This window comes from Aulonocara sp. 'chitande type north' Nkhata Bay, linkage group LG9 (assembly GCF_057382095.1).
Source record: "Aulonocara sp. 'chitande type north' Nkhata Bay isolate Kocher_YH1m ecotype deep benthic linkage group LG9, A_spYH_male_GT1.1, whole genome shotgun sequence".
NCBI classification, from domain to species: Eukaryota; Metazoa; Chordata; class Actinopteri; order Cichliformes; family Cichlidae; genus Aulonocara; species Aulonocara sp. 'chitande type north' Nkhata Bay.
This window is the reverse complement of record NC_141352.1, coordinates 12262879-12289067: the sequence shown is the minus strand read 5'-3', so window position 1 is coordinate 12289067 and position 26189 is coordinate 12262879. Positions and strand designations below refer to the sequence as shown.

The 26189-nt window shown below is 43.5% G+C and overlaps 1 long non-coding RNA gene and 10 other non-coding genes across 11 annotated transcripts; 10 read left to right on the top strand and 1 right to left on the bottom strand.

Annotated features, from left to right (window-relative positions):
- Positions 1-230: 230 nt before the first annotated feature.
- On the bottom strand, positions 231-1219 carry LOC147321754 (uncharacterized). The gene is made up of 3 exons (XR_015130878.1): positions 1013-1219; positions 791-842; positions 231-590 (listed from the first exon to the last, which is right to left on the bottom strand). It is a non-coding gene; the product is annotated as an uncharacterized LOC147321754 (long non-coding RNA).
- Positions 1220-14731: 13512 nt separating this feature from the next.
- On the top strand, positions 14732-14813 carry trnas-cga (transfer RNA serine (anticodon CGA)). Its single transcript has one exon. It is a non-coding gene; the product is annotated as a tRNA-Ser (tRNA).
- Positions 14814-16814: 2001 nt separating this feature from the next.
- trnas-aga (transfer RNA serine (anticodon AGA)) lies at positions 16815-16896 on the top strand. Its single transcript has one exon. It is a non-coding gene; the product is annotated as a tRNA-Ser (tRNA).
- Positions 16897-18250: 1354 nt separating this feature from the next.
- On the top strand, positions 18251-18322 carry trnag-ucc (transfer RNA glycine (anticodon UCC)). Its single transcript has one exon. It is a non-coding gene; the product is annotated as a tRNA-Gly (tRNA).
- Positions 18323-18897: 575 nt separating this feature from the next.
- On the top strand, positions 18898-18979 carry trnas-aga (transfer RNA serine (anticodon AGA)). Its single transcript has one exon. It is a non-coding gene; the product is annotated as a tRNA-Ser (tRNA).
- A 1354-nt stretch (positions 18980-20333) lies between these two features.
- trnag-ucc (transfer RNA glycine (anticodon UCC)) lies at positions 20334-20405 on the top strand. The gene has a single exon. It is a non-coding gene; the product is annotated as a tRNA-Gly (tRNA).
- A 908-nt stretch (positions 20406-21313) lies between these two features.
- Positions 21314-21395, top strand: trnas-aga (transfer RNA serine (anticodon AGA)). The gene has a single exon. It is a non-coding gene; the product is annotated as a tRNA-Ser (tRNA).
- A 1360-nt stretch (positions 21396-22755) lies between these two features.
- On the top strand, positions 22756-22827 carry trnag-ucc (transfer RNA glycine (anticodon UCC)). The gene has a single exon. It is a non-coding gene; the product is annotated as a tRNA-Gly (tRNA).
- Positions 22828-23402: 575 nt separating this feature from the next.
- trnas-cga (transfer RNA serine (anticodon CGA)) lies at positions 23403-23484 on the top strand. The gene has a single exon. It is a non-coding gene; the product is annotated as a tRNA-Ser (tRNA).
- Positions 23485-24837: 1353 nt separating this feature from the next.
- Positions 24838-24909, top strand: trnag-ucc (transfer RNA glycine (anticodon UCC)). The gene has a single exon. It is a non-coding gene; the product is annotated as a tRNA-Gly (tRNA).
- A 908-nt stretch (positions 24910-25817) lies between these two features.
- trnas-aga (transfer RNA serine (anticodon AGA)) lies at positions 25818-25899 on the top strand. Its single transcript has one exon. It is a non-coding gene; the product is annotated as a tRNA-Ser (tRNA).
- Positions 25900-26189: the final 290 nt, after the last annotated feature.

Here is a 26189-nt window from a genome sequence, read left to right as displayed (position 1 = left end):
AAAAGTAAGAGCAGCACCTCTGCTGGGACTAATAATGTGTTATACTAAATGTCTTGATGCATTCTCAATCATCCAGGTAAATAAATTTCCAAAACACCAAAAGTTGATTCTGTTCATGGAAAATGAGTATAACAGAAGCAGCTGACTCACAAAAGCTGCAGCTGATTTTTCTTTATTCTTTTTAGAATGAGAGGAAACTTTCTTACCTTTAATTGTTATTTGAAGAGGATCACAAACAGCTGTACATCTGTAGGGCAAGTTCACGATTCTGAAGTAGTATGTGTTTGTATAATCTGTGGTTAAAGTGGAAAACAGAGTGGTGCAGTTTTTTTTTGTCAAATCTCCTGTAATGTTCATTGGATAGATGTAAACTGTCCCACTGCTGTTGAAGATCACATTGTTTGGATTATTGCCAAATTCATAATTATTTTTAATCCACGCTCCAAACACAGGTCTTGTGCTGTCAAACTTTGGCTGCTTGTCCTGATCCTACAAACCTCTTCATCACTGCACCAACAGAGATGGAAGCTCTGAGTGGATCTTGTTTACAAATCCCATGCAACTTTAGTGCTGCTGGACCAGTAAAGTGCCTGAAAAACAGAATATCATTAAAATATAGAAATGTAGATAAAGAGAAAATTCATGATGAACAATTTGACTTTAAGAGTCGTGGGTTTGCTTTTTATCTCTTGTTCTGTCAACATCTTCAGTATAAAATGTGTGACTTTGTAAAGTATCTCTTTCTGCTCTGATCTGTCAGACAGTAAATGACTGAAACTAGATGGCTCACTTGGAATAATGAGGAGACTCAGTAACGTGATGTCTGTCATAAAACCCATCACCTGGAAAAACATGAAGAAAGAAATAATTACACAAATAAGAAACAAAAACAGGAATTTGCCTCATTTTGTAAAGTACTTTAAAAAGAAAAAACAAGAAAAAAACACCATTAACTAAAGCCTTTTTTCGTTACCAGGCACAAAATTTGTAACCTGTATGAATGTTTTCTTACCAAATGATCAGACACAGAGGAGAGACGACAAAGTAAAAGTCACTGTGTGATTTCTGCAGAGACAGCGAGTGAAACACTCTGTTTGGATGTTGTAATGTCAAAGCAAACAGACCTGTGATTGGATTTCTGTCTTTCTTTTTTCAGTCAGTCTGCTTTTTATGTTCCCATCATGCACTCTGCTGTCATTTTAGAAAGCTGCAACTCCCACCTGCCTCTAGATTCATCTGTTCTGAACCCTCCACTCACATGCAAATATATTCCTCAATCTCTCAGTAGTTCCCTTGAACATGAAGCAGTTTATGTACTCTCCTTTGGCATTGTTTGTTCTGCTTTGTTCTTATCAGTTCTGATATGTGTTTTCTGAGACCAGTGGCTATTTTGAGCTTTCGGTCCATGTTTGTGTGTGTGTGTGTGTGTGTGTTTTTTAATATAGAAGTTAGGACTCTGCATTTTTATTTTTATTTTAAGGTACGGTTTTTTGTTTTGTTTTGTTTTACAAAATAATTGCAATAGAGCCAGTTACCCAAAAACATAGTATCAATTCAGTGTATGCCCCCCCCCCCCCCCCCTTCCCCCAAAAAAGAAAACAGAGGACAAAGTGGCACTTCAAAAAAAGAATCTGTAACAGAGGGGAAAAAATTCTCCCTTTACGATTTCACGATTTTTGATGGGACTAATGACTCTCTCCCCTTCTTATTGTTATGCAGGAGACTGGCGAGAGGTGTGTGTAGTGGAGAGTGCTTGTTGTATAAAAATAAATCTTAAAGCCACTGTGTGGGTCCAGTCATTTCACAGTTTGCAGGTAGAAATTGTATTGATGCACTTTAGCAGGACCAACGCAAATTATAACTACCAAATAATTTTAATTCTACTTACTAACCTACTCTGAGCTAATAGTGATTTTATTCTGATCCTTTGGAGGCGAAAGGTTGGAGAGGACAAAGCAATCACCCAACAGGAAACAACATCCCCTGGGCACTCAGTGGAAGTATGATGCAAATCAAAATCTTTCAAAATTAATCATCTAACGTGGCAAGAATTGAGATGAAAAAGCCAAAAATATACAAAACAATGTTCACAGTTTGAACAGTGGTTGATCTCTTTGGTTTCTCTGCTGGAATTTTTAGCTTTGAATGTCTGAAATCGAATCTTCAGAATTTCTCACTGAAGATCTCACAGAAGACAAAAAGGAAGAACCCCATATGCATTCTTCATGTTCATTTTATACTTATACACCCTTCCTTCCCCCTCTCTTACTGGAAGCCAGATGTCATTTACTGCGATGACAAATGGACTCATCCATGGTGACATCCAGTCACTTTGTAACTGCTGTTACTAACACTAGGCATGTAGAAGTGTGGGGAAGCAGTGGAAAGTGTAATTAACATGGCAAGGAAATAGTTGGCGGACATCATTAGAAAGTGAGCAATTCAAATAGGTCTATTTGTGTTGGCTTTCATCTTTTCTTGGTGCTGTCGGCTCCATCTTCATACCTAAATACTAAAAAGATGTTGTGTGAATAGAGATCTGTGTTGTTGTGTAGGACTGTACCCTATGAGTTTATATTGTTAAATAATAATAAATAATCAATGAGACAGTGCTTTTTAGTTCATTTCACAGAGAAATGCAAAAGTAATGTAAGGAGTAGTGTAACTAATTACTTTCTCCTGGGAGTAATTGAAGTTGAATGATGATTTATGATTTATTTTGGTGCTGAAAGGACCACAGTGATAGAAATATACATTTAAATGCCTGCTTTGGTGCAAGTGGCTCAACTGATAATTGACTCATTAAATTAAAGCAGAAACATTTAAGCACATTGAGGAAGCTGGTCAACAGGAAGCTGCAGGTAAAGTTCCTGCAACCTGTGTTAATACAGGCACTCAGTCATGTGGTTTGCCATTCTGTGTATTAGTACCTCTTGGAAACACCAAATATTCTGTAATTTCTTCTTCTGTTTTCTGGTTTAATTTATTGAATACATTTCATTTGGAGAAGGCTAATTTGTTAGGAGTTGCTCTGATGTCCCTTTTTTGGATTTTTAGCGCCACCTTCAGGCTCCAACATGCTTTGCTTCTGTTTTTTCTTCAGTCTTTAAACTGACCACAAAACCACAAAACTGAAACAGAGCACATGTGTATGATTTCCCCATTCCACCTATCTTTCTTTCAGGCAACTTCCCAGCTACTCTTTCCAGATGCTCTTCCTAACATAGTAGGCTAGAACCAGGTCATTCTCTCCAAACTTTGAAATCTGAATTTCAATAGTCTCTATCTTTGGTTCAACAGACTCCACTGTCTTGGACTTCAGCTGGTGGCAATAGTTCTTGACCTGCTTTCAAGGTCCACAACAAGCTTTAGCGTCACTCTGAGCAGAGGGTATAGAAGGTGAGAGACAAACTCATCAAACTCACAGAGCAGAACAACAACTAATGTCACAAACCCTTTTAATGAAAGGTTTCTAAGATGGCTGTCTTCCATTTGTAGTGTTGTCCCATCCTGTTTCAGAGTGACACTGAAAAATGTATTTGTAAAAGTATTTGGCTTTTCTAAGCTTTACTACTGTAATTCTTTATAATCTGTACTAGCAGATATTACCATACTACATGTCAAACTAAAATAGAAAATATGAAATCTATAAGCCTGACACACACTTACTACTGTTCTGAATGTGATACAATGCTACGATTAATATTTGTACATAAGCTCCAGTAATGGGCAAGAGTTTTGTATATGCTAGTGGTTGTTAAGTTAAAAAAAAAATAGTTTATGCAAAAATACATATTTAATTTTGGGATTTTTTTTCTTGCAACAGGTTGGATGTCATGTTCTATTTTTGCCAGTAGGTGGTGGTAATAGGTGTTCAGTGACTGCTTCGTTTTAACTAATGGAGGGAGTTTGAAGGTTCAGTTTGTTCCACGACTGCATTTCACTCACTGCCTCTGTCTGTATCTCTGTCACTGCAAGACAAACACGGACCGAGAAGTCAGCGCTCTCAGGAGGCCGACAAACACAGAAGATTAAACATTTAAAAAGACACCAACTCGTCCACAGTGAACTGAGACCATTCAGCTGTGACTTGTGTGGAAAGTCTTTTACTGAGTCTGGAACCTTAAAAAGACCCAAACTCCTCCAGGGCACAGTTCAACCTACAGCTGTGATCAGTGTGGCAGAGCTTTGGCTCGCATCTGCAACATGCGGAGTCATCAAGTTATACCCTATGGAGTTAAACCATACAGCTGTGACTTCCCTGGACAAACTTTCCGCTGGCTACTGAGATGAAAGCTACATGTTCACACCGGGTATGATGTGTACTGCTGTGATCAGTGTGACAAACAGTTTGCAACAGACTCCCACTTAAAACCCCACGTTTACCCACACTGAGGAGAGGCCTTATAAATTGGACCTGTGTGAGAAGACTTTTAAAGATCCAGTTTCACTTTAAGAAGTTTATTACTTACCCAGTTTATTACTGGCTAATGTGCAGTCTCTGGAGAACAAGCTGTGCGAGCTTCGGGCACGGATCTCATTCCAGCGAGAGATGCGGGACTGCTGCGTGATCTGCCTCACAGAAACCTGGCTATCGAACAAGGTACCGGACTCCGCAATACAACTACCGGGGTTCTCCATGCATCGCGCGGACAGGTCACAGGATCTTACTGGGAAAAGCAGAGGCGGTGGTGTGTGTTTCATGATCAACAACAGCTGGTGTGATTATGCGAACGTGCACCCGGTCAAATCCTTCTGCTCACCGGACCTAGAGTACCTGATGATTAAGTGCCGGCCATTCTGGCTACCGAGGGAATTTACAGCAGTGATTATTACGGCTGTTTACATTCCCCCACAAGCCGACACTGACCGAGCACTCAGGGAACTGTACAGCGCGATCAGCAGCGAGGAAACCGCACACCCAGAGGCAGCGTTTATCACAGCCGGAGACTTTAATAAGGGAAACCTGAAGAAAGTCTCACCCAAACTCCACCAACACATCCACTTTAACACTCGTGGAGATCGGCTACTCGACCACTGCTACACTTCTTTCCGGGATGCGTACAAAGCCCTCCCCCGCGCCCCATTCGGCCAATCAGATCACCGCTCCATCCTGCTCCTGCCCGCCTACAGGCAGAAGCTGAAACAGGAAGCTCCAACCCGGAGGGCGGTGCACTGTTGGACGGACCAATCGGAGTCTGCGCTGCGGGACTGTTTTGATCACGCGGACTGGGAAATGTTTCACGTGGCTGCTAGGGACATTGATGAATACACAGACTCAGTCTGCGGATTTATCAGGAAATGCGTGGAAGATGTCGTCCCATCCAGAACAGTTAAATCCTTCCCAAATCAAAAACCCTGGATTAACGGAGATGTTCGCGCGGCACTGGCGGCACGGAGCACCGCCTTTGCCTCCGCGAACACATCGGACTACAAACACGCACATTACCAACTCCGGAAGACGATCAAAGCAGCCAAACGTGAGTACAGGGACAGGGTGGAACAACAGTTTGACAACCCTCGGAGTATGTGGCAGGGACTAAACACGATCACAGACTTTAGAGGGAAAACCAGCACACCGCAGACCACGGCCTCTCTGTGTGAGGATCTAAACGTATTCTACGCTAGATTCGACACAGCGAACACCATGAGACCGGACAGTGTGCGCACCGCGGATGACGACAGTGCGCACACTGTGTCTGAGGAGGATGTGCGGAAGTGCTTCAGGAAGGTGAACGCACGCAAAGCTACTGGTCCGGACGGGATTCCCGGCCGCGTCCTCAAGTCATGCGCGGCTCAGCTGGCTGGAGTGTTCATGCACATCTTCAACCTTTCCCTCTCTCTGTCTGTAGTCCCAGCCTGCTTCAAAATGGCCACCATCGTCCCTGTACCCAAATCCTCCACCATCTCCTCATTGAACGACTGGCGACCTGTAGCCCTGACCCCCATCGTAAGCAAATGCTTCGAGAAGCTGGTCAGGGACTTCATCTGCTCTGCACTACCCGACTCACTGGACCCTCTACAGTTTGCATACCGCCACAACAGGTCCACTGATGATGCCATAGCCCTGACACTACACACTGCCCTGTCACACCTGGAGAAGAGAGACACGTATGTGAGGATGCTGTTTGTAGATTACAGCTCAGCATTCAATACCATCGTTCCCTCGAAGCTGGATAGGAAACTGCAGGATCTAGGACTGAGCAGCTCCCTCTGCAGCTGGATCCTTAGCTTCCTGTCTGACAGACGCCAAGTGGTCAGACTGGGCAGCATCACCTCATCCCCCGTCACACTGAACACTGGTGCTCCACAGGGGTGTGTACTGAGCCCTCTCCTGTACTCACTCTACACCTACGACTGCACAGCCACTAACAACTCCAACATCATTGTGAAGTTTGCGGACGACACTACAGTGGTGGGTCTTATCACCAACGGTGATGAGACGGCTTACAGGGAGGAGGTCAGCGCCCTGACCCACTGGTGTCAAGACAACCATCTCACCCTCAACGTCGCAAAGACAAAGGAGTTGATAGTGGACTTCCGGAGGTGCAGAGAAGTACACACCCCCATCACCATCAACGGCGCTGCTGTGGAGAGAGTGAGCAGCTTCCGGTTCCTTGGTGTACATCTGGCTGAGGATCTTACGTGGTCAGTACACACAAACAAAACAGTGAAGAAGGCGCAGCAGCGCCTCTTCTTTCTCAGGAGACTGAAAAGATTCGGCATGAGCCCCCGCAGCCTCAGGACCTTCTATCACTGTGCCATTGAGAGCATCCTCACTGGATGCATCACCACCTGGTATGGCAACAGCACCGCCTACAACTGCAAAGCTCTCCAGCGAGTAGTGCGGTGCTCTGAACGGATAATTGGAGGTGAGCTTCCCTCCCTCCAAGACATCTACAGGAAGCGGTGCCTGAGGAAAGCGGGGAGGATCATCAAGGACTCCAGTCACCCCAGCCATAAACTGTTCAGACTACTTCCATCAGGAAGGAGGTTCTGCAGCATCCGGTCCCGTACCAGCAGACTGAGAGACAGCTTTTTCCATCAGGCCATCAGACTGCTGAACACGTCATAGACACCTCAGCTTCACTACTGGAATTTCAACATTATGCACTCCATACTGTACAGTAATGCCACTGTTTTGCACATGTCTCAACTCTGTATATTTTATTTTATTTATTTTATATATTCTATTCATTGTTTACTCTATTTAATTTGTAAAATATGTGTACACACACACACACACACACACGTAGAAAAATATTTAGTATACACATCCAGAAATGCATATACTATTATATATTGTACATATATTTATTAGTTTCAGATGTAGCCATTCTTGTATTTTGCTTGTTTACATTATTGTATTTTGCACAACTCTGTTGCTTGTGAAGCTCGCACACAAGAATTTCACTCACATGTGCTGTACCAATGTACCTGCACATGTGATGTGACAATAAAAGTGATTTGATTTGATTTGATTTGATTTAATTTGATTTGAAGAACACCAGCAGATCCACACCACAAACAGACTACAACTGGAGTTACTGTGTTATTTTTATTTTTTAATGTTTGACACAAGAAGTCGGCCCTTAACAGCCCGTTCTAATTTTTGTTTCTGATCCCACTTTTTTTCATATGTATCACTCATTTACATGAATGTTTCAACTGCAGCATTGGGAAATGGAATCTGAATTATAAATTTTTTAAACTTGGAGGCACAAAATCTTCTGCCACCAGGTAAAAACACCTGTTAGCCTTGAGCAGCATAGAGGAAATACTGTTACAGTGATTTTAAAACATCTAAATTATCTTTCATTTTAAAAGCCAAGGGGACATAAAAACTTAATGTACAGAATATTGAAGTCAAACTGGATAAAAATCACCTAAAAGTTTGTTAAATCTGCTAATGTAAATTTGATATAAAATAAACCACAACACTGTAATCCCCTTAAAAGATGCACTTGACACAAGCTGAACTACTGCAAAGAATGTGGGAGTAGCTCTAGATTTGAACTGGGAGCGTGAAACTAATACAAGCATCTGACTGGAGGAGCGCAGAGTTCAAGTGGGTAGGTGCAAGCTAAGGAGATCTGAAATGTAACCTGGAGCCAAACCATAGAGAGAGTTAAAAACAAATAATAAAACCTTAAAATCAATTCTATATTTAACTGGCTGCCAATGTAAAGATGCGAATATTGGAGTAATACTCTCTCTTTCTGGTACCCGTTAGGAGCCTTGCGGCTGCATTTTGAACAGGTTGCAGGCGGGACAGGCCTGAGTGACAGATGCCTGAATAAAGAGAGTTACAGTAGTCAAGACGTGATGATACGAAGGCATGGAGCCTAATAGGAGCATGTATAGGGAGAATAAGACGGGGCACAGAATAGAGCCCTGAGGTATTCCACAACTGAGTATAGATGGGAAAGAGTATTTGTTACCCAGCATCACAGAGTATGATCTGCTCTCCAAATAAGAGGCAAACCATTTTAAAGCAGAGCCTTGAATGCCGACACGTCTTTAGACAGTTTAATAAGATTGTGTTGTTGACAGTGTCAAATACTGCACTCAGGTCTCGAAGAATTAAAACTGTACTTTTTCCAGAGTCAGCAGCTAAAAGCACATCATTGAACACCTTCAGTAGAGCGGACTCTGTGCTGTGGAAGGCTCTGAAACAGACTGATATTTATCCAGAATATTATGTGTGTCTAAGAATGAATATAATTGGTGGAGGACAACTTTCTCGAAAACCTTAGACAAAAATGGCAGCTTAGAGATTCGTCTAGAATTGCCAAATACTGACGGGTCCAAACCAGGATTTTTTAGAAGTGGCTGGACAACAGCTTGTTTAAATGAATGAGGGACAGTTCCATTTGAAACACTGCCATTTACAATAGCGAGGATGTTGGGGCCGACTGTCTTCAGCACATCTCTGAGAAATGGCGTAGGTAACACACCCAAGGGGCACATAGTTGGTTTCATGTGCATTATTATATCAGTAAGATGGGATAATGAGACTGCTTTAAATTCGGAGAAAAAGAATGAACATGTAGGTGGTTCAAAAGGACCGTGGAGCTTATCTTTCTTCGTTCTGCTTTCCTGCATTCCTGTCTGACGCCACGAGTGGCCTTATTTAGCCAAGGCTGAGTTTTAAATTTTTGCCATCTACATTTTAGAGGAGCAATTGAGTCCATAATGTTGGTACAAGCATTGTTTTTTTGTTTTAATGCGATCAACATAAAAAATAAAGCTAGAGCCTCAGGACAGTATGTTCAAAATAGTACAAGCATAACATAGCTATTATTCATAAAACACCGGAAGTTATTTGAAAACTCTGAGGACAAAGAACACACAAACACACAGTGCCTCAGTGATTTGCAAAACTGTTTCACAGATCACAGAACTATATCAGGGTGTCATTTCTCAGGCAGAAATGTAGATAAAAATAATGAAATCCCCAAACAAGTGCAAAAAACACAGAGTCAAGAATAGGTTAAATATATAAATATAATCAATTAGAAACAGTAGCACATCAACATAAAACATATAAACATAAAGTTGGAGCCCGAGGACAGTGTGTCCAAAAGCACAACATAGCTATTAATTCAAGTTATTTTAAAATTTTGAGGACAATGAACACACAACCACACAGTACCACACTGCTCTTTATTGAGATTACATGAATATGCGTAGGTTCATTAACATATGATGTCTTATACTTAAACAGATACAGAGTAGGTGTCCTCCTATACCATAAATCAGTAAGAGAAGGTACAACCTCTCTCATGACCTTAGGATGTGTGTGCATGCCAGAGTGCTCTGGGAGGCACACAGAGTCTTTGCTAACTGCTAAGGATCAGACATCCTGTAGAGGCTAAGCCTATGCTTGAAGCCACTGAGGTGGTCGTTAACCGGGGTGACGCGATGTCACTGGTATGTATGAATTAAGTAAAAAGTCCAATAACTCCAGCAGTACTTATCTTGTCCTTTTTGGTCTTTATTCCCATATCAACTTAACATAACAGCGCAACGGTCACAAACTGTTTGCCTTCTTACAATTAATGACACACCTGACGCCGAGTACGTGCGTCTACCTTAAATACCTTTACATGATCAAAACAGAAAAAGGTGACCTCTAGCGACCACATAAGGTATTAACCCAAGAATGGCTCCTACACATCCTATCAATATGCAATCGATTATACACCGTAAAAAAAAAAATCCTAAAAAAACGGTAACATTCCGGCAGCTGGGGAGCCAAAATAATACCATAAAATAACAGTAAATAACTTTCACATGAAATTACAGTTATTTTCAGTAATGACAATACAGTTTGTTGCCCTAATTTTACATGGGATTTTGCCTTTTTCAAATGCTTTTAAACATTAAATTAGGAACATTTTAATGTGATTAAACAATGAAATTACCTATAAACAAGGTCCATGAATGCGGCAATATGAATAATAATACTGAAATGTACAGAAATATACAGTTAACAGTTGGTTTAAATAATAATGGATTGCATTCATATAGTGCTTTTTGAGACCCTCAAAGTGCTTTACAATTCCACTTTATAATTCCCCTCTGGCCATCACCAGTAGGTGGTAGGTGAAGTGTCTTGCCTAACGTTGTCAGTTCGACAACGGGGCTCGAACCTTCTGATTACAAGGCGAACTGCCAACTCTTGAGCCACGATCGCCCTAAATGGCAATAATAATAATAATTATTTGATGTAAAAAAAAATTATAAGAATCATTTTATATATTTTTCCATAGCATTACATTTGAATTAAACAGTTCAATCTTTCAAATAACGGACAAACATTTGTGAATGTATTTTAACAATCTAAATATGCATATGTACAGACAAATACATTTAAAAAAACAAGAAAATTATGTTTTATTACAATACAGTGATTTTACGTTAATTTACATTTGAAATGTAAAATCACAGTCTATTGATGTAAATTTAATGATATTTTAGAAGAACAGTACAAAATTGTAAAATACACAGTAAAATACTTTTATATTACAAATTTTTTTACAGTGTATACCTCTAAGGATATATGAGTATATATTTCTAAGCATAAATGACAATCCAACAATATAAAAGTAACACTATTATTTCAAGTTGGATCCTGATGGGCAGATCAGAGGGATTCACGGTGAACGCGAGCAAAAAACTTGAAGTCTTTCTCCAGTTCACCAAAAATCTGAAATCATTGCTCAAACTCCAGTAACAGTCCCGTTATTTTATCTTTGAACTGCTTCATGTCTACCACACTTTGGGTCATGCACACATTTTTCAAACAGGGGAAGTGAGCTGCATCACCACCAGGGCTGGACTGGGACAAAAAAACGGCCCGGGCATTTTGACTAGCGACCAGCCCACCAGGTATTATAGGAATAGGAATATTCCTATGGTTTTTTTTATAGGAAAAACCATAAAGCCTTTGAATGAAAACAAACACTGTTGTGACAGTGATGTACACTGTCTTGTTGGTATATATGTATCAATCTAATAAACTTAAACCTACAGCATCCTCTCTATTCTGGTATTCTAAACAGTACTTAGCCGAAACCCAAAGACTGCTCGGTCGAGTTAACCTCCTGAACTATCTACAACATATGGTGGAAACCTGAAATCAAGACAGAGAAGACTAAAGGTGAGACATGATCATTACTGAATATTAAAAATAATAAATGACAGATTTAGATATATTTTCATAAATTATTCATTTACCACATCAATAAACAGCATGGCAGGACAAAATATTTTTTTAACATGGCAACCTTTAAAAAGTGAAAGGAGACAGAAAGACAGGTGAGAAAGAATAAAACTTAATTATACAGTATAATGGGACCCTGAAAAAATATTACTATGTACAATAATGGATTTCTATACATTTTACATCAGATGAAAACGTTTGTTGTAAGATTCAAATAATTTTTGGTAAAAGCTAGACATTTTAATTGAGAATAATAAAAGAAAAGTAGTCCTTGTGCCCCACTTTCCCTGTTAATGTCCTACCTGGCCCCCTGGCAAAATTTTGCTAGACCCGCCCCTGCACAGTTACCAGCTGTCAGCTACATAGAAAAAGGATCCTGGTGTTATTTGTCTCTCAGAAACAGTTCATAACTTCCCTTCAACTCATTCATGTCACCTAAAAGGTAAACCTGTTTCTCCATCACCTGTTCAGCTCTGATGATTCAGTAAGGACATCTCCTGGTTTCATCTTCATGTTTCCCTCTCACCACATATCCAAACCGATATCATGACCAGCAGCTTTACAGCTGTGGCTCCAGAAAACATCAGCCGATAGTAGAAATTAATATTACATAAATTCTAACAACAGCTGATCAAGTTTAAACGTGCTGCTGTTGTTTAGCGCGACCTCCTCTGGGTTCCTTGTTCTGGTGCAAAGTGGACAATAAACAAGCAAGAGAGACAGGACTTGCATCAGAAAAGCCGATCATCTGATCATTGATCAGTTTCATGATTGTGGTAGCAAAAGGAGAGGGAGGGGGAGAGGATGAGAGAAGAAGAGACAGCTGACAGCGTAAAGACGCAGAAAAACTCCAGCTTTGTGTCTTTTTCCATTCTAGCTGAAGTCCGGGACAAACTGTGCTCCTTAGGTCAATACGAAACGCGGAATATTTTCTCTGAATACGAGACGATTCGGTTTTTTACGGGATGGTTGGAAACTCTAATAACTTACCTTATAAATAAAATAAAGTTAAACATCAGTAACATCATAGCACCCGCCCAGCAGTATATAAACTCCGTCATGCTAGCTAGTACGCAGAGTTATTGTAACTGACTGTAAAAAGTCAGCATAACGAAAATAAACTCCACCTAAACTTGGTTTATATCTGACCCAGACAGACTGCAGGTCATAAGTTCTCACTTGAAGTTCAGTTCACCTGACACTCGGACCGACGGCCACCTCAAGTCTCTGCTCTTCCTGCCTCACCTTTCCATCATCCACCTGCTGGCCTCCACCACTTGCTAACATTACTGAATCTGTGGAAGCTCCGCAATAGCCACCACCAAACAACAATTGAGTTATTTTTACACATCTCCCAGCATCTGGCCAATCCACCACCTTTCAGTGTTTATACCGTTACGAGAAAAAAAAAAGAAAAAAAAACTCATCGGCCCACCGGGCAAATGCCCAGTATGCCCGATGGCCAGTCTAGCTATGATCACCACCAGTGAGCTGCGTCTCCCACAATGACAGCTTCAACTTGAAAGAACGTATGCTGTCATAATACTGCGCGATAACTTTATTGCATCCTTGAAGCTGTTTGTTCAAGTTATTCAGGTGCTCTGTAACATCCACCATAAATGCAAGTTCTGCATCCATTCTGCGGAATGAAATTCTAACACTGGTTTGCCCTTTTCTTCCATGAACTGTTCAATTTTTTTCTTGTAAATCAAAGAAATGCCTCAGCATAGCACCTCAGCTCATCCATTTTACCTCAGTGTGGTATTGCAGGCCATAGATGTGGTCTTTTTCTCTGAGAAGGCTGACAAACTGACGGTGATTGAGGCTTCTGGAACAGATGGGATTAACAATTTGGATGACCACCTTCATGACATTATCCATTTTTAATGACTTGCAACACAAAGCTTCCTCGTACAAAATACAGTGAAAAGCCCAAAAATCAAATACTCCATTTGCAGATTGCGCTTTATCTCTGAACTTGGTTACGGCGCCTGCTTTTTTCCCAATCATTGAGGGCGCACCAGCTGTAGCCAGGCTGACACCGTGGGACTACTCCACTCCAACCCTGTCCAGTGCGCCGACGAGTGTGGTGAAAATAGCAGCTGCGGTCGTTGTATCTGTAATCGGCACCAACTCCACGAACTCCTCTGTAACGGTCAATGTGTCATCAACTCCGCGGATGAAAATTGCCAGTTGCGGAACATCTGTAATGTCCATGCCTTCATCAATTGCAACTGAAAACGCAATAAATAACTTTACTTTTTGCTTCAACTGGCTGTCCAAATCCTCTGAAAGATCAGAAATCCTGTTGGCAACTGTGTTTCTTGTCAGGCTGATATTTACAAAGGCCTGGCGCTTTTCAGGGTACACTATCTCCGATGCCTTCATTATACGTTTTTAAAAATTCACCCTCAATAAATGGTTTTGATGCTAGTGCAATTTCATTAGCGATGAGGTAGCTAGCTTTCACTGCATTGTCACTGATGTCTAGGCTGTGAGTAAATACAGACGGCTGTTTCTTCAGACCCACCAACGGTTCATTCACCTTCTCTCTACTTCACTGTCCTTGAAAGTTGTCATATTTGTCGGCATGAAGACTCACATAGTGGTGACGGAGGTTATATTCTTTCAGATCTGCAACATGCTGGAAACACATACATACAAACATACAGTTTTCCTATTCACTTTCGTAAATAAATAGGAGGATTGATTGTGATATATGTGATAAGACTTTTAAAGATCCAGATTACCTGAAGGAACACCGGCAGATCAACATTAGAAAAGGACAGCACGAGTGAAGCTACTGTAAAAAGTGTTTTTGTTATTTTTATTATCTAAATTCAACTTCTTTTAAAACCTCACAAGTGTGTAATCACAATGCCCACCTTGTTAATTGTCCTGAAAATCTGTATAAGCCAGACAATGAATCAGTGATGAAAGATGTGTGGCGTAGGACTTGGAAGACGTATGTCTTTCAAGTATGTAGTTCCACAGCCCAATGTGGTTGTTGTGGCCGAGAGGTCAAGGCGATGGACTCGAAATCCATTGGGGACTCCCCGCACAGGTTCGAATCCTGTCGACAACGGTCAGCTGTTTTGCGGCAGTCCAGACGTTGATTTGAGAAGAAGGCATGGAGATCACCTGAGAAGGTGCCAGGAGAAAGAGCCAGGCCTTTGCTTGTGAAAATAGAGCACGCAGAAGCAATGGACCCAGCTATGTCCTGACAAAATTAGGCACATATTCAGTAAACATGGCATCCTTCAATTGGTCTCTTAGCCACCCCACACGTTCCCCCGTGTAGTCGTCCAGGATCCAGTCTGAGTACCGCCAATGACTCATGCGTCTGACAAATGCTGATTGCTTTGCAAGAGGATCGGGATTGGAGGCACAGCGGATTTCACCGGGAATGGGACAACAGCAGAAATAGCTTCAAACATTACTGCATGAAAAGCACAAGGAGTGGACACATTTCATTGTTTGGAACACTGCTTTTCACTACAGCTCTTTGCATGTAAAAACTTTGCTCTTCTCCACAGCTGGCTGACAGACACGCAAAAGCGCAAGCAAGAGTGGCCACAGACCCACTATGCCGGCCTTTGTACACTCTCTCCATCTAATGATAGAGAGGAAGGATACATTCACTACTTCTAGCCTCCACTATTCAAATTCAGTATTTTCACAGTGTCCTAAAAGCTTCCTGAAAAGCCTTTACACTGTTTTCCAAAACGCTGCATCCAGAGCACAGTCAGGGACTGGAAGGACAGAGTAGATTTCCCCCATATGGACTTCTCTCTTCATTGGCTCCCAATTAAATCCCAAATAAAAATCCAAATGCTTGCCCTCACACACAAGGTCTTGAATAATCACCACCAATTTTGTCTACAAGATCTCACAGTGCCATATCATCCCAACAGAGTGCTTTGCTCTCAGACTGCTGGCTTCCGAGGGGATTTTAAAGTGCAATGGAAGGCAGAGCCATCACTTTTCAGGCCCCTCTCTGTGGAACCAGCTCCCACTTTGTATTCGGGACACAGACACTTGCTCTCATTTTTGAATGAAGCGTAAAACCTTTTTGCCAAAGTCCAATAACTTGAAAGAGGAGCCAAAGACGTCCTCGTCCCAGATTCGTCCCAAGACAGATTCACACCTATTCTCACCTTGTCTGCTGTGACCTGAAGAACTCGCGTGACCATTGCGACTCTCAAGGTGCTAAAAATCACGCAAGAGTTTAAATGCGTGAGAGGCCACACTTGAGTAGCAAAGAAGCTTTGCTGATGAGATTAAATGTGCAGTTGCATGAAAGCACTAGTCTTTTTAGTGATCTACCTTTTGACCAGTTTAGAACCTGACAAGCGAGTAATCACAATGCCCACCTTGTTAATTGTCCTGAAAATCTGTATAAGCCGGACAATGAATCAGTGATGTTGTAATCTTTCACAGAGATGGTGCTATAGTGGCGAGCATAGCTGCCTTCCAAGCAGTTAACCCGGGTTCGATTCCCGGCCATCGCAGTTGCCACTCGCAGTGCTGTTCAAGCATGTGGGCTGCGTGTTGTTTTACACTAAAAACGTTCTCCGCTCTTTCTGCAAATGCTTACAATGTCAGGCCAGGTGCATTCTTCATCGGCCTCGCTGCTACCGTTTGCTGTGGAAAGACACTGTTCACACAGGCTTTGAGTTCTCATCACTTCATACCTATACCTTCTTACATGAAACTGGGATTGGACACGCTACTTCTTCATAAAGACACCCAGTCCCACTTTAAATATTGTGCTGAATGTTTGGAATGAAGATAACATTTTACTAACCATGTACTGATCAGCTCTTTGCAGTGGCAAAATCATCAGCTGTGTGTGTTACTGTTCATGCAAACAAGCAAGCTAATGTCAGCCAGTTAGATTCAACCGCAGCTGTGCTGCACCAATCTCACGGAACTGCAAAACCACAAGCTTTCGCACCAAAGTCATGCAGCTACCGCATTTACAATCCAGCGTGGCCGTTGTTGTGCACATCCTACTTGAAAGATGTGTGGCGTAGGACTTGGAAGACGTATGTCTTTCAAGTATGTAGTTCCACAGCCCAATGTGGTTGTTGTGGCCGAGCGGTCAAGGCGATGGACTAGAAATCCATTGGGGTCTCCCCGCACAGGTTCGAATCCTGTCGACAACGGTCAGCTGTTTTGCGGCAGTCCAGACGTTGATTTGAGAAGAAGGCATGGAGATCACCTGAGAAGGTGCCAGGAGAAAGAGCCAGGCCTTTGCTTGTGAAAATAGAGCACGCAGAAGCAATGGACCCAGCTATGTCCTGACAAAATTAGGCACATATTCAGTAAACATGGCATCCTTCAATTGGTCTCTTAGCCACCCCACACGTTCCCCCGTGTAGTCGTCCAGGATCCAGTCTGAGTACCGCCAATGACTCATGCGTCTGACAAATGCTGATTGCTTTGCAAGAGGATCGGGATTGGAGGCACAGCGGATTTCACCGGGAATGGGACAACAGCAGAAATAGCTTCAAACATTACTGCATGAAAAGCACAAGGAGTGGACACATTTCATTGTTTGGAACACTGCTTTTCACTACAGCTCTTTGCATGTAAAAACTTTGCTCTTCTCCACAGCTGGCTGACAGACACGCAAAAGCGCAAGCAAGAGTGGCCACAGACCCACTATGCCGGCCTTTGTACACTCTCTCCATCTAATGATAGAGAGGAAGGATACATTCACTACTTCTAGCCTCCACTATTCAAATTCAGTATTTTCACAGTGTCCTAAAAGCTTCCTGAAAAGCCTTTACACTGTTTTCCAAAACGCTGCATCCAGAGCACAGTCAGGGACTGGAAGGACAGAGTAGATTTCCCCCATATGGACTTCTCTCTTCATTGGCTCCCAATTAAATCCCAAATAAAAATCCAAATGCTTGCCCTCACACACAAGGTCTTGAATAATCACCACCAATTTTGTCTACAAGATCTCACAGTGCCATATCATCCCAACAGAGTGCTTTGCTCTCAGACTGCTGGCTTCCGAGGGGATTTTAAAGTGCAATGGAAGGCAGAGCCATCACTTTTCAGGCCCCTCTCTGTGGAACCAGCTCCCACTTTGTATTCGGGACACAGACACTTGCTCTCATTTTTGAATGAAGCGTAAAACCTTTTTGCCAAAGTCCAATAACTTGAAAGAGGAGCCAAAGACGTCCTCGTCCCAGATTCGTCCCAAGACAGATTCACACCTATTCTCACCTTGTCTGCTGTGACCTGAAGAACTCGCGTGACCATTGCGACTCTCAAGGTGCTAAAAATCACGCAAGAGTTTAAATGCGTGAGAGGCCACACTTGAGTAGCAAAGAAGCTTTGCTGATGAGATTAAATGTGCAGTTGCATGAAAGCACTAGTCTTTTTAGTGATCTACCTTTTGACCAGTTTAGAACCTGACAAGCGAGTAATCACAATGCCCACCTTGTTAATTGTCCTGAAAATCTGTATAAGCCGGACAATGAATCAGTGATGTTGTAGCCTTGCACAGCGATGGTGGTATAGTGGCGAGCATAGCTGCCTTCCAAGCAGTTGACCCGGGTTCGATTCCCGGCCGTCGCAGTTGCCACTCGCAGTGCTGTTCAAGCATGTGGGCTGCGTACTGTTTTACACTAAAAACGTTCTCCGCTCTTTCTGCAAATGCTTACAATGTCAGGCCAGGTGCATTCTTCATCGGCCTCGCTGCTACCGTTTGCTGTGGAAAGACACTGTTCACACAGGCTTTGAGTTCTCATCACTTCATACCTATACCTTCTTACATGAAACTGGGATTGGACACGCTACTTCTTCATAAAGACACCCAGTCCCACTTTAAATATTGTGCTGAATGTTTGGAATGAAGATAACATTTTACTAACCATGTACTGATCAGCTCTTTGCAGTGGCAAAATCATCAGCTGTGTGTGTTACTGTTCATGCAAACAAGCAAGCTAATGTCAGCCAGTTAGATTCAACCGCAGCTGTGCTGCACCAATCTCACGGAACTGCAAAACCACAAGCTTTCGCACCAAAGTCATGCAGCTACCGCATTTACAATCCAGCGTGGCCGTTGTTGTGCACATCCTACTTGAAAGATGTGTGGCGTAGGACTTGGAAGACGTATGTCTTTCAAGTATGTAGTTCCACAGCCCAATGTGGTTGTTGTGGCCGAGCGGTCAAGGCGATGGACTAGAAATCCATTGGGGTCTCCCCGCACAGGTTCGAATCCTGTCGACAACGGTCAGCTGTTTTGCGGCAGTCCAGACGTTGATTTGAGAAGAAGGCATGGAGATCACCTGAGAAGGTGCCAGGAGAAAGAGCCAGGCCTTTGCTTGTGAAAATAGAGCACGCAGAAGCAATGGACCCAGCTATGTCCTGACAAAATTAGGCACATATTCAGTAAACATGGCATCCTTCAATTGGTCTCTTAGCCACCCCACACGTTCCCCCGTGTAGTCGTCCAGGATCCAGTCTGAGTACCGCCAATGACTCATGCGTCTGACAAATGCTGATTGCTTTGCAAGAGGATCGGGATTGGAGGCACAGCGGATTTCACCGGGAATGGGACAACAGCAGAAATAGCTTCAAACATTACTGCATGAAAAGCACAAGGAGTGGACACATTTCATTGTTTGGAACACTGCTTTTCACTACAGCTCTTTGCATGTAAAAACTTTGCTCTTCTCCACAGCTGGCTGACAGACACGCAAAAGCGCAAGCAAGAGTGGCCACAGACCCACTATGCCGGCCTTTGTACACTCTCTCCATCTAATGATAGAGAGGAAGGATACATTCACTACTTCTAGCCTCCACTATTCAAATTCAGTATTTTCACAGTGTCCTAAAAGCTTCCTGAAAAGCCTTTACACTGTTTTCCAAAACGCTGCATCCAGAGCACAGTCAGGGACTGGAAGGACAGAGTAGATTTCCCCCATATGGACTTCTCTCTTCATTGGCTCCCAATTAAATCCCAAATAAAAATCCAAATGCTTGCCCTCACACACAAGGTCTTGAATAATCACCACCAATTTTGTCTACAAGATCTCACAGTGCCATATCATCCCAACAGAGTGCTTTGCTCTCAGACTGCTGGCTTCCGAGGGGATTTTAAAGTGCAATGGAAGGCAGAGCCATCACTTTTCAGGCCCCTCTCTGTGGAACCAGCTCCCACTTTGTATTCGGGACACAGACACTTGCTCTCATTTTTGAATGAAGCGTAAAACCTTTTTGCCAAAGTCCAATAACTTGAAAGAGGAGCCAAAGACGTCCTCGTCCCAGATTCGTCCCAAGACAGATTCACACCTATTCTCACCTTGTCTGCTGTGACCTGAAGAACTCGCGTGACCATTGCGACTCTCAAGGTGCTAAAAATCACGCAAGAGTTTAAATGCGTGAGAGGCCACACTTGAGTAGCAAAGAAGCTTTGCTGATGAGATTAAATGTGCAGTTGCATGAAAGCACTAGTCTTTTTAGTGATCTACCTTTTGACCAGTTTAGAACCTGACAAGCGAGTAATCACAATGCCCACCTTGTTAATTGTCCTGAAAATCTGTATAAGCCGGACAATGAATCAGTGATGTTGTAGCCTTGCACAGCGATGGTGGTATAGTGGCGAGCATAGCTGCCTTCCAAGCAGTTGACCCGGGTTCGATTCCCGGCCGTCGCAGTTGCCACTCGCAGTGCTGTTCAAGCATGTGGGCTGCGTACTGTTTTACACTAAAAACGTTCTCCGCTCTTTCTGCAAATGCTTACAATGTCAGGCCAGGTGCATTCTTCATCGGCCTCGCTGCTACCGTTTGCTGTGGAAAGACACAGTTCAAACAGGCTTTGAGTTCTCATCACTTCATACCTATACCTTCTTACATGAAACTGGGATTGGACACGCTACTTCTTCATAAAGACACCCAGTCCCACTTTAAATATTGTGCTGAATGTTTGGAATGAAGATAACATTTTACTAACCATGTACTGATCAGCTCTTTGCGGTGGCAAAATCATCAGCTGTGTGTGTTACTGTTCATGCAAACAAGCAAGCTAATGTCAGCCAGCTAGCTTCAACCGCAGCTGTGCTGCACCAATCTCACGGAACTGCAAAACCACAAGCTTTCGCACCAAAGTCATGCAGCTACCGCATTTACAATCCAGCGTGGCCGTTGTTGTGCACATCCTACTTGAAAGATGTGTGGCGTAGGACTTGGAAGACGTATGTCTTTCAATAATAATAATAATAATGGATTGGATTTATATAGCGCTTTTCAAGGCACCCAAAGCGCTTTACAATACCACTATTCATTCACTCTCGCATTCACACACTGGTGGAGGCAGCTACAGTTGTAGCCACAGCTGCCCTGGGGCAGACTGACAGAAGCGAGGCTGCCATATCGCGCTATCGGCCCCTCTGGCCAACACCAGTAGGCAAGTAGGGTAAAGTGTCTTGCCCAAGGACACAACGACCAGGACAGAGAGCCCAGGGATCGCACCGGCGACCTTCCGGTTACAGATGCGATTCCTAACCCCCTGAGCCACGATCACCCTATATGTAGTTTCAAGTATGTAGTTGCACAGCCCAATGTGGTTGTTGTGGCCGAGCGGTCAAGGCGATGGACTAGAAATCCATTGGGGTCTCCCCGCACAGGTTCGAATCCTGTCGACAACGGTAAGCTTTTTTGCGGCAGTCCTGACGTTGATTTGAGAAGAAGGCATGGAGATCACCTGAGAAGGTGCCAGGAGAAAGAGCCAGGCCTTTGCTTGTGAAAATAGAGCACGCAGAAGCAATGGACCCAGCTATGTCCTGACAAAATTAGGCACATATTCAGTAAACATGGCATCCTTCAATTGCTCTCTTAGCCACCCCACACGTGCCCCCGTGTAGTCGTCCAGGATCCAGTCTGAGTACAACCAATGACTCATGCGTCTGACAAATGCTGATTGCTTTGCAAGAGGACTGGGATCGGGATTGGAGGCACAGCGGATTTCACCGGGAATGGGACAACAGCAGAAATAGCTTCAAACATTACTGCATGAAAAGCACAAGGAGTGGACACATTTCATTGTTTGGAACACTGCTTTTCACTACAGCTCTTTGCATGTAAAAACTTTGCTCTTCTCCACAGCTGGCTGACAGACACGCAAAAGCGCAAGCAAGAGTGGCCACAGACCCACTATGCCGGCCTTTGTACACTCTCTCCATCTAATGATAGAGAGGAAGGATATATTCACTACTTCTAGCCTCCACTATTCAAATTCAGTATTTTCACAGTGTCCTAAAAGCTTCCTGAAAAGCCTTTACACTGTTTTCCAAAACGCTGCATCCAGAGCACAGTCAGGGACTGGAAGGACAGAGTAGATTTCCCCCATATGGACTTCTCTCTTCATTGGCTCCCAATTAAATCCCAAATAAAAATCCAAATACTTGCCCTCACACACAAGGTCTTGAATAATCACCACCAATTTTGTCTACAAGATCTCACAGTGCCATATCATCCCAACAGAGTGCTTTGCTCTCAGACTGCTGGCTTCCGAGGGGATTTTAAAGTGCAATGGAAGGCAGAGCCATCACTTTTCAGGCCCCTCTCTGTGGAACCAGCTCCCACTTTGTATTCGGGACACAGACACTTGCTCTCATTTTTGAATGAAGCGTAAAACCTTTTTGCCAAAGTCCAATAACTTGAAAGAGGAGCCAAAGACGTCCTCGTCCCAGATTCGTCCCAAGACAGATTCACACCTATTCTCACCTTGTCTGCTGTGACCTGAAGAACTCGCGTGACCATTGCGACTCTCAAGGTGCTAAAAATCACGCAAGAGTTTAAATGCGTGAGAGGCCACACTTGAGTAGCAAAGAAGCTTTGCTGATGAGATTAAATGTGCAGTTGCATGAAAGCACTAGTCTTTTTAGTGATCTACCTTTTGACCAGTTTAGAACCTGACAAGCGAGTAATCACAATGCCCACCTTGTTAATTGTCCTGAAACTCTGTATAAGCCGGACAATGAATCAGTGATGTTGTAGCCTTTCACAGCGATGGTGGTATAGTGGCGAGCATAGCTGCCTTCCAAGCAGTTGACCCGGGTTCGATTCCCGGCCATCGCAGTTGCCACTCGCAGTGCTGTTCAAGCGCGTGGGCTGCGTGTTGTTTTACACTAAAAACGTTCTCCGCTCTTTCTGCAAATGCTTACAATGTCAGGCCAGGTGCATTCTTCATCGGCCTCGCTGCTACCGTTTGCTGTGGAAAGACACTGTTCACACAGGCTTTGAGTTCTCATCACTTCATACCTATACCTTCTTACATGAAACTGGGATTGGACACGCTACTTCTTCATAAAGACACCCAGTCCCACTTTAAATATTGTGCTGAATGTTTGGAATGAAGATAACATTTTACTAACCATGTACTGATCAGCTCTTTGCGGTGGCAAAATCATCAGCTGTGTGTGTTACTGTTCATGCAAACAAGCAAGCTAATGTCAGCCAGTTAGATTCAACCGCAGCTGTGCTGCACCAATCTCACGGAACTGCAAAACCACAAGCTTTCGCACCAAAGTCATGCAGCTACCGCATTTACAATCCAGCGTGGCCGTTGTTGTGCACATCCTACTTGAAAGATGTGTGGCGTAGGACTTGGAAGACGTATGTCTTTCAAGTATGTAGTTCCACAGCCCAATGTGGTTGTTGTGGCCGAGAGGTCAAGGCGATGGACTCGAAATCCATTGGGGTCTCCCCGCACAGGTTCGAATCCTGTCGACAACGGTCAGCTGTTTTGCGGCAGTCCAGTTGTTTATTTGAGAAGAAGTCATGGAGATCACCTGAGAAGGTGCCAGGAGAAAGAGCCAGGCCTTTGCTTGTGAAAATAGAGCACGCAGAAGCAATGGACCCAGCTATGTCCTGACAAAATTAGGCACATATTCAGTAAACATGGCATCCTTCAATTGGTCTCTTAGCCACCCCACACGTGCCCCGTGTAGTCGTCCAGGATCCAGTCTGAGTACCGCCAATGACTCATGCGTCTGACAAATGCTGATTGCTTTGCAAGAGGATCGGGATTGGAGGCACAGCGGATTTCACCGGGAATGGGACAACAGCAGAAATAGCTTCAAACATTACTGCATGAAAAGCACAAGGAGTGGACACATTTCATTGTTTGGAACACTGCTTTTCACTACAGCTCTTTGCATGTAAAAACTTTGCTCTTCTCCACAGCTGGCTGACAGACACGCAAAAGCGCAAGCAAGAGTGGCCACAGACCCACTATGCCGGCCTTTGTACACTCTCTCCATCTAATGATAGAGAGGAAGGATACATTCACTACTTCTAGCCTCCACTATTCAAATTCAGTATTTTCACAGTGTCCTAAAAGCTTCCTGAAAAGCCTTTACACTGTTTTCCAAAACGCTGCATCCAGAGCACAGTCAGGGACTGGAAGGACAGAGTAGATTTCCCCCATATGGACTTCTCTCTTCATTGGCTCCCAATTAAATCCCAAATAAAAATCCAAATGCTTGCCCTCACACACAAGGTCTTGAATAATCACCACCAATTTTGTCTACAAGATCTCACAGTGCCATATCATCCCAACAGAGTGCTTTGCTCTCAGACTGCTGGCTTCCGAGGGGATTTTAAAGTGCAATGGAAGGCAGAGCCATCACTTTTCAGGCCCCTCTCTGTGGAACCAGCTCCCACTTTGTATTCGGGACACAGACACTTGCTCTCATTTTTGAATGAAGCGTAAAACCTTTTTGCCAAAGTCCAATAACTTGAAAGAGGAGCCAAAGACGTCCTCGTCCCAGATTCGTCCCAAGACAGATTCACACCTATTCTCACCTTGTCTGCTGTGACCTGAAGAACTCGCGTGACCATTGCGACTCTCAAGGTGCTAAAAATCACGCAAGAGTTTAAATGCGTGAGAGGCCACACTTGAGTAGCAAAGAAGCTTTGCTGATGAGATTAAATGTGCAGTTGCATGAAAGCACTAGTCTTTTTAGTGATCTACCTTTTGACCAGTTTAGAACCTGACAAGCGAGTAATCACAATGCCCACCTTGTTAATTGTCCTGAAAATCTGTATAAGCCGGACAATGAATCAGTGATGTTGTAATCTTTCACAGCGATGGTGGTATAGTGGCGAGCATAGCTGCCTTCCAAGCAGTTGACCCGGGTTCGATTCCCGGCCATCGCAGTTGCCACTCGCAGTGCTGTTCAAGCGCGTGGGCTGCGTGTTGTTTTACACTAAAAACGTTCTCCGCTCTTTCTGCAAATGCTTACAATGTCAGGCCAGGTGCATTCTTCATCGGCCTCGCTGCTACCGTTTGCTGTGGAAAGACACTGTTCACACAGGCTTTGAGTTCTCATCACTTCATACCTATACCTTCTTACATGAAAATGGGATTGGACACGCTACTTCTTCATAAAGACACCCAGTCCCACTTTAAATATTGTGCTGAATGTTTGGAATGAAGATAACATTTTACTAACCATGTACTGATCAGCTCTTTGCGGTGGCAAAATCATCAGCTGTGTGTGTTACTGTTCATGCAAACAAGCAAGCTAATGTCAGCCAGCTAGCTTCAACCGCAGCTGTGCTGCACCAATCTCACGGAACTGCAAAACCACAAGCTTTCGCACCAAAGTCATGCAGCTACCGCATTTACAATCCAGCGTGGCCGTTGTTGTGCACATCCTACTTGAAAGATGTGTGGCGTAGGACTTGGAAGACGTATGTCTTTCAATAATAATAATAATAATGGATTGGATTTATATAGCGCTTTTCAAGGCACCCAAAGCGCTTTACAATACCACTATTCATTCACTCTCGCATTCACACACTGGTGGAGGCAGCTACAGTTGTAGCCACAGCTGCCCTGGGGCAGACTGACAGAAGCGAGGCTGCCATATCGCGCTATCGGCCCCTCTGGCCAACACCAGTAGGCAAGTAGGGTAAAGTGTCTTGCCCAAGGACACAACGACCAGGACAGAGAGCCCAGGGATCGCACCGGCGACCTTCCGGTTACAGATGCGATTCCTAACCCCCTGAGCCACGATCACCCTATATGTAGTTTCAAGTATGTAGTTGCACAGCCCAATGTGGTTGTTGTGGCCGAGCGGTCAAGGCGATGGACTAGAAATCCATTGGGGTCTCCCCGCACAGGTTCGAATCCTGTCGACAACGGTCAGCTGTTTTGCAGCAGTCCTGACGTTGATTTGAGAAGAAGTCATGGAGATCACCTGAGAAAGAGCCAGGCCTTTGCTTGTGAAAATAGAGCACGCAGAAGCAATGGACCCAGCTATGTCCTGACAAAATTAGGCACATATTCAGTAAACATGGCATCCTTCAATTGGTCTCTTAGCCACCCCACACGTGCCCCCGTGTAGCTGTTATTTTCTATTTTCTTCTGATTTTGTATTAGTTGTTAGGATTTGGTTCTGGTGTTCAGTGTTTTATTATCCCTATCTGTGTTC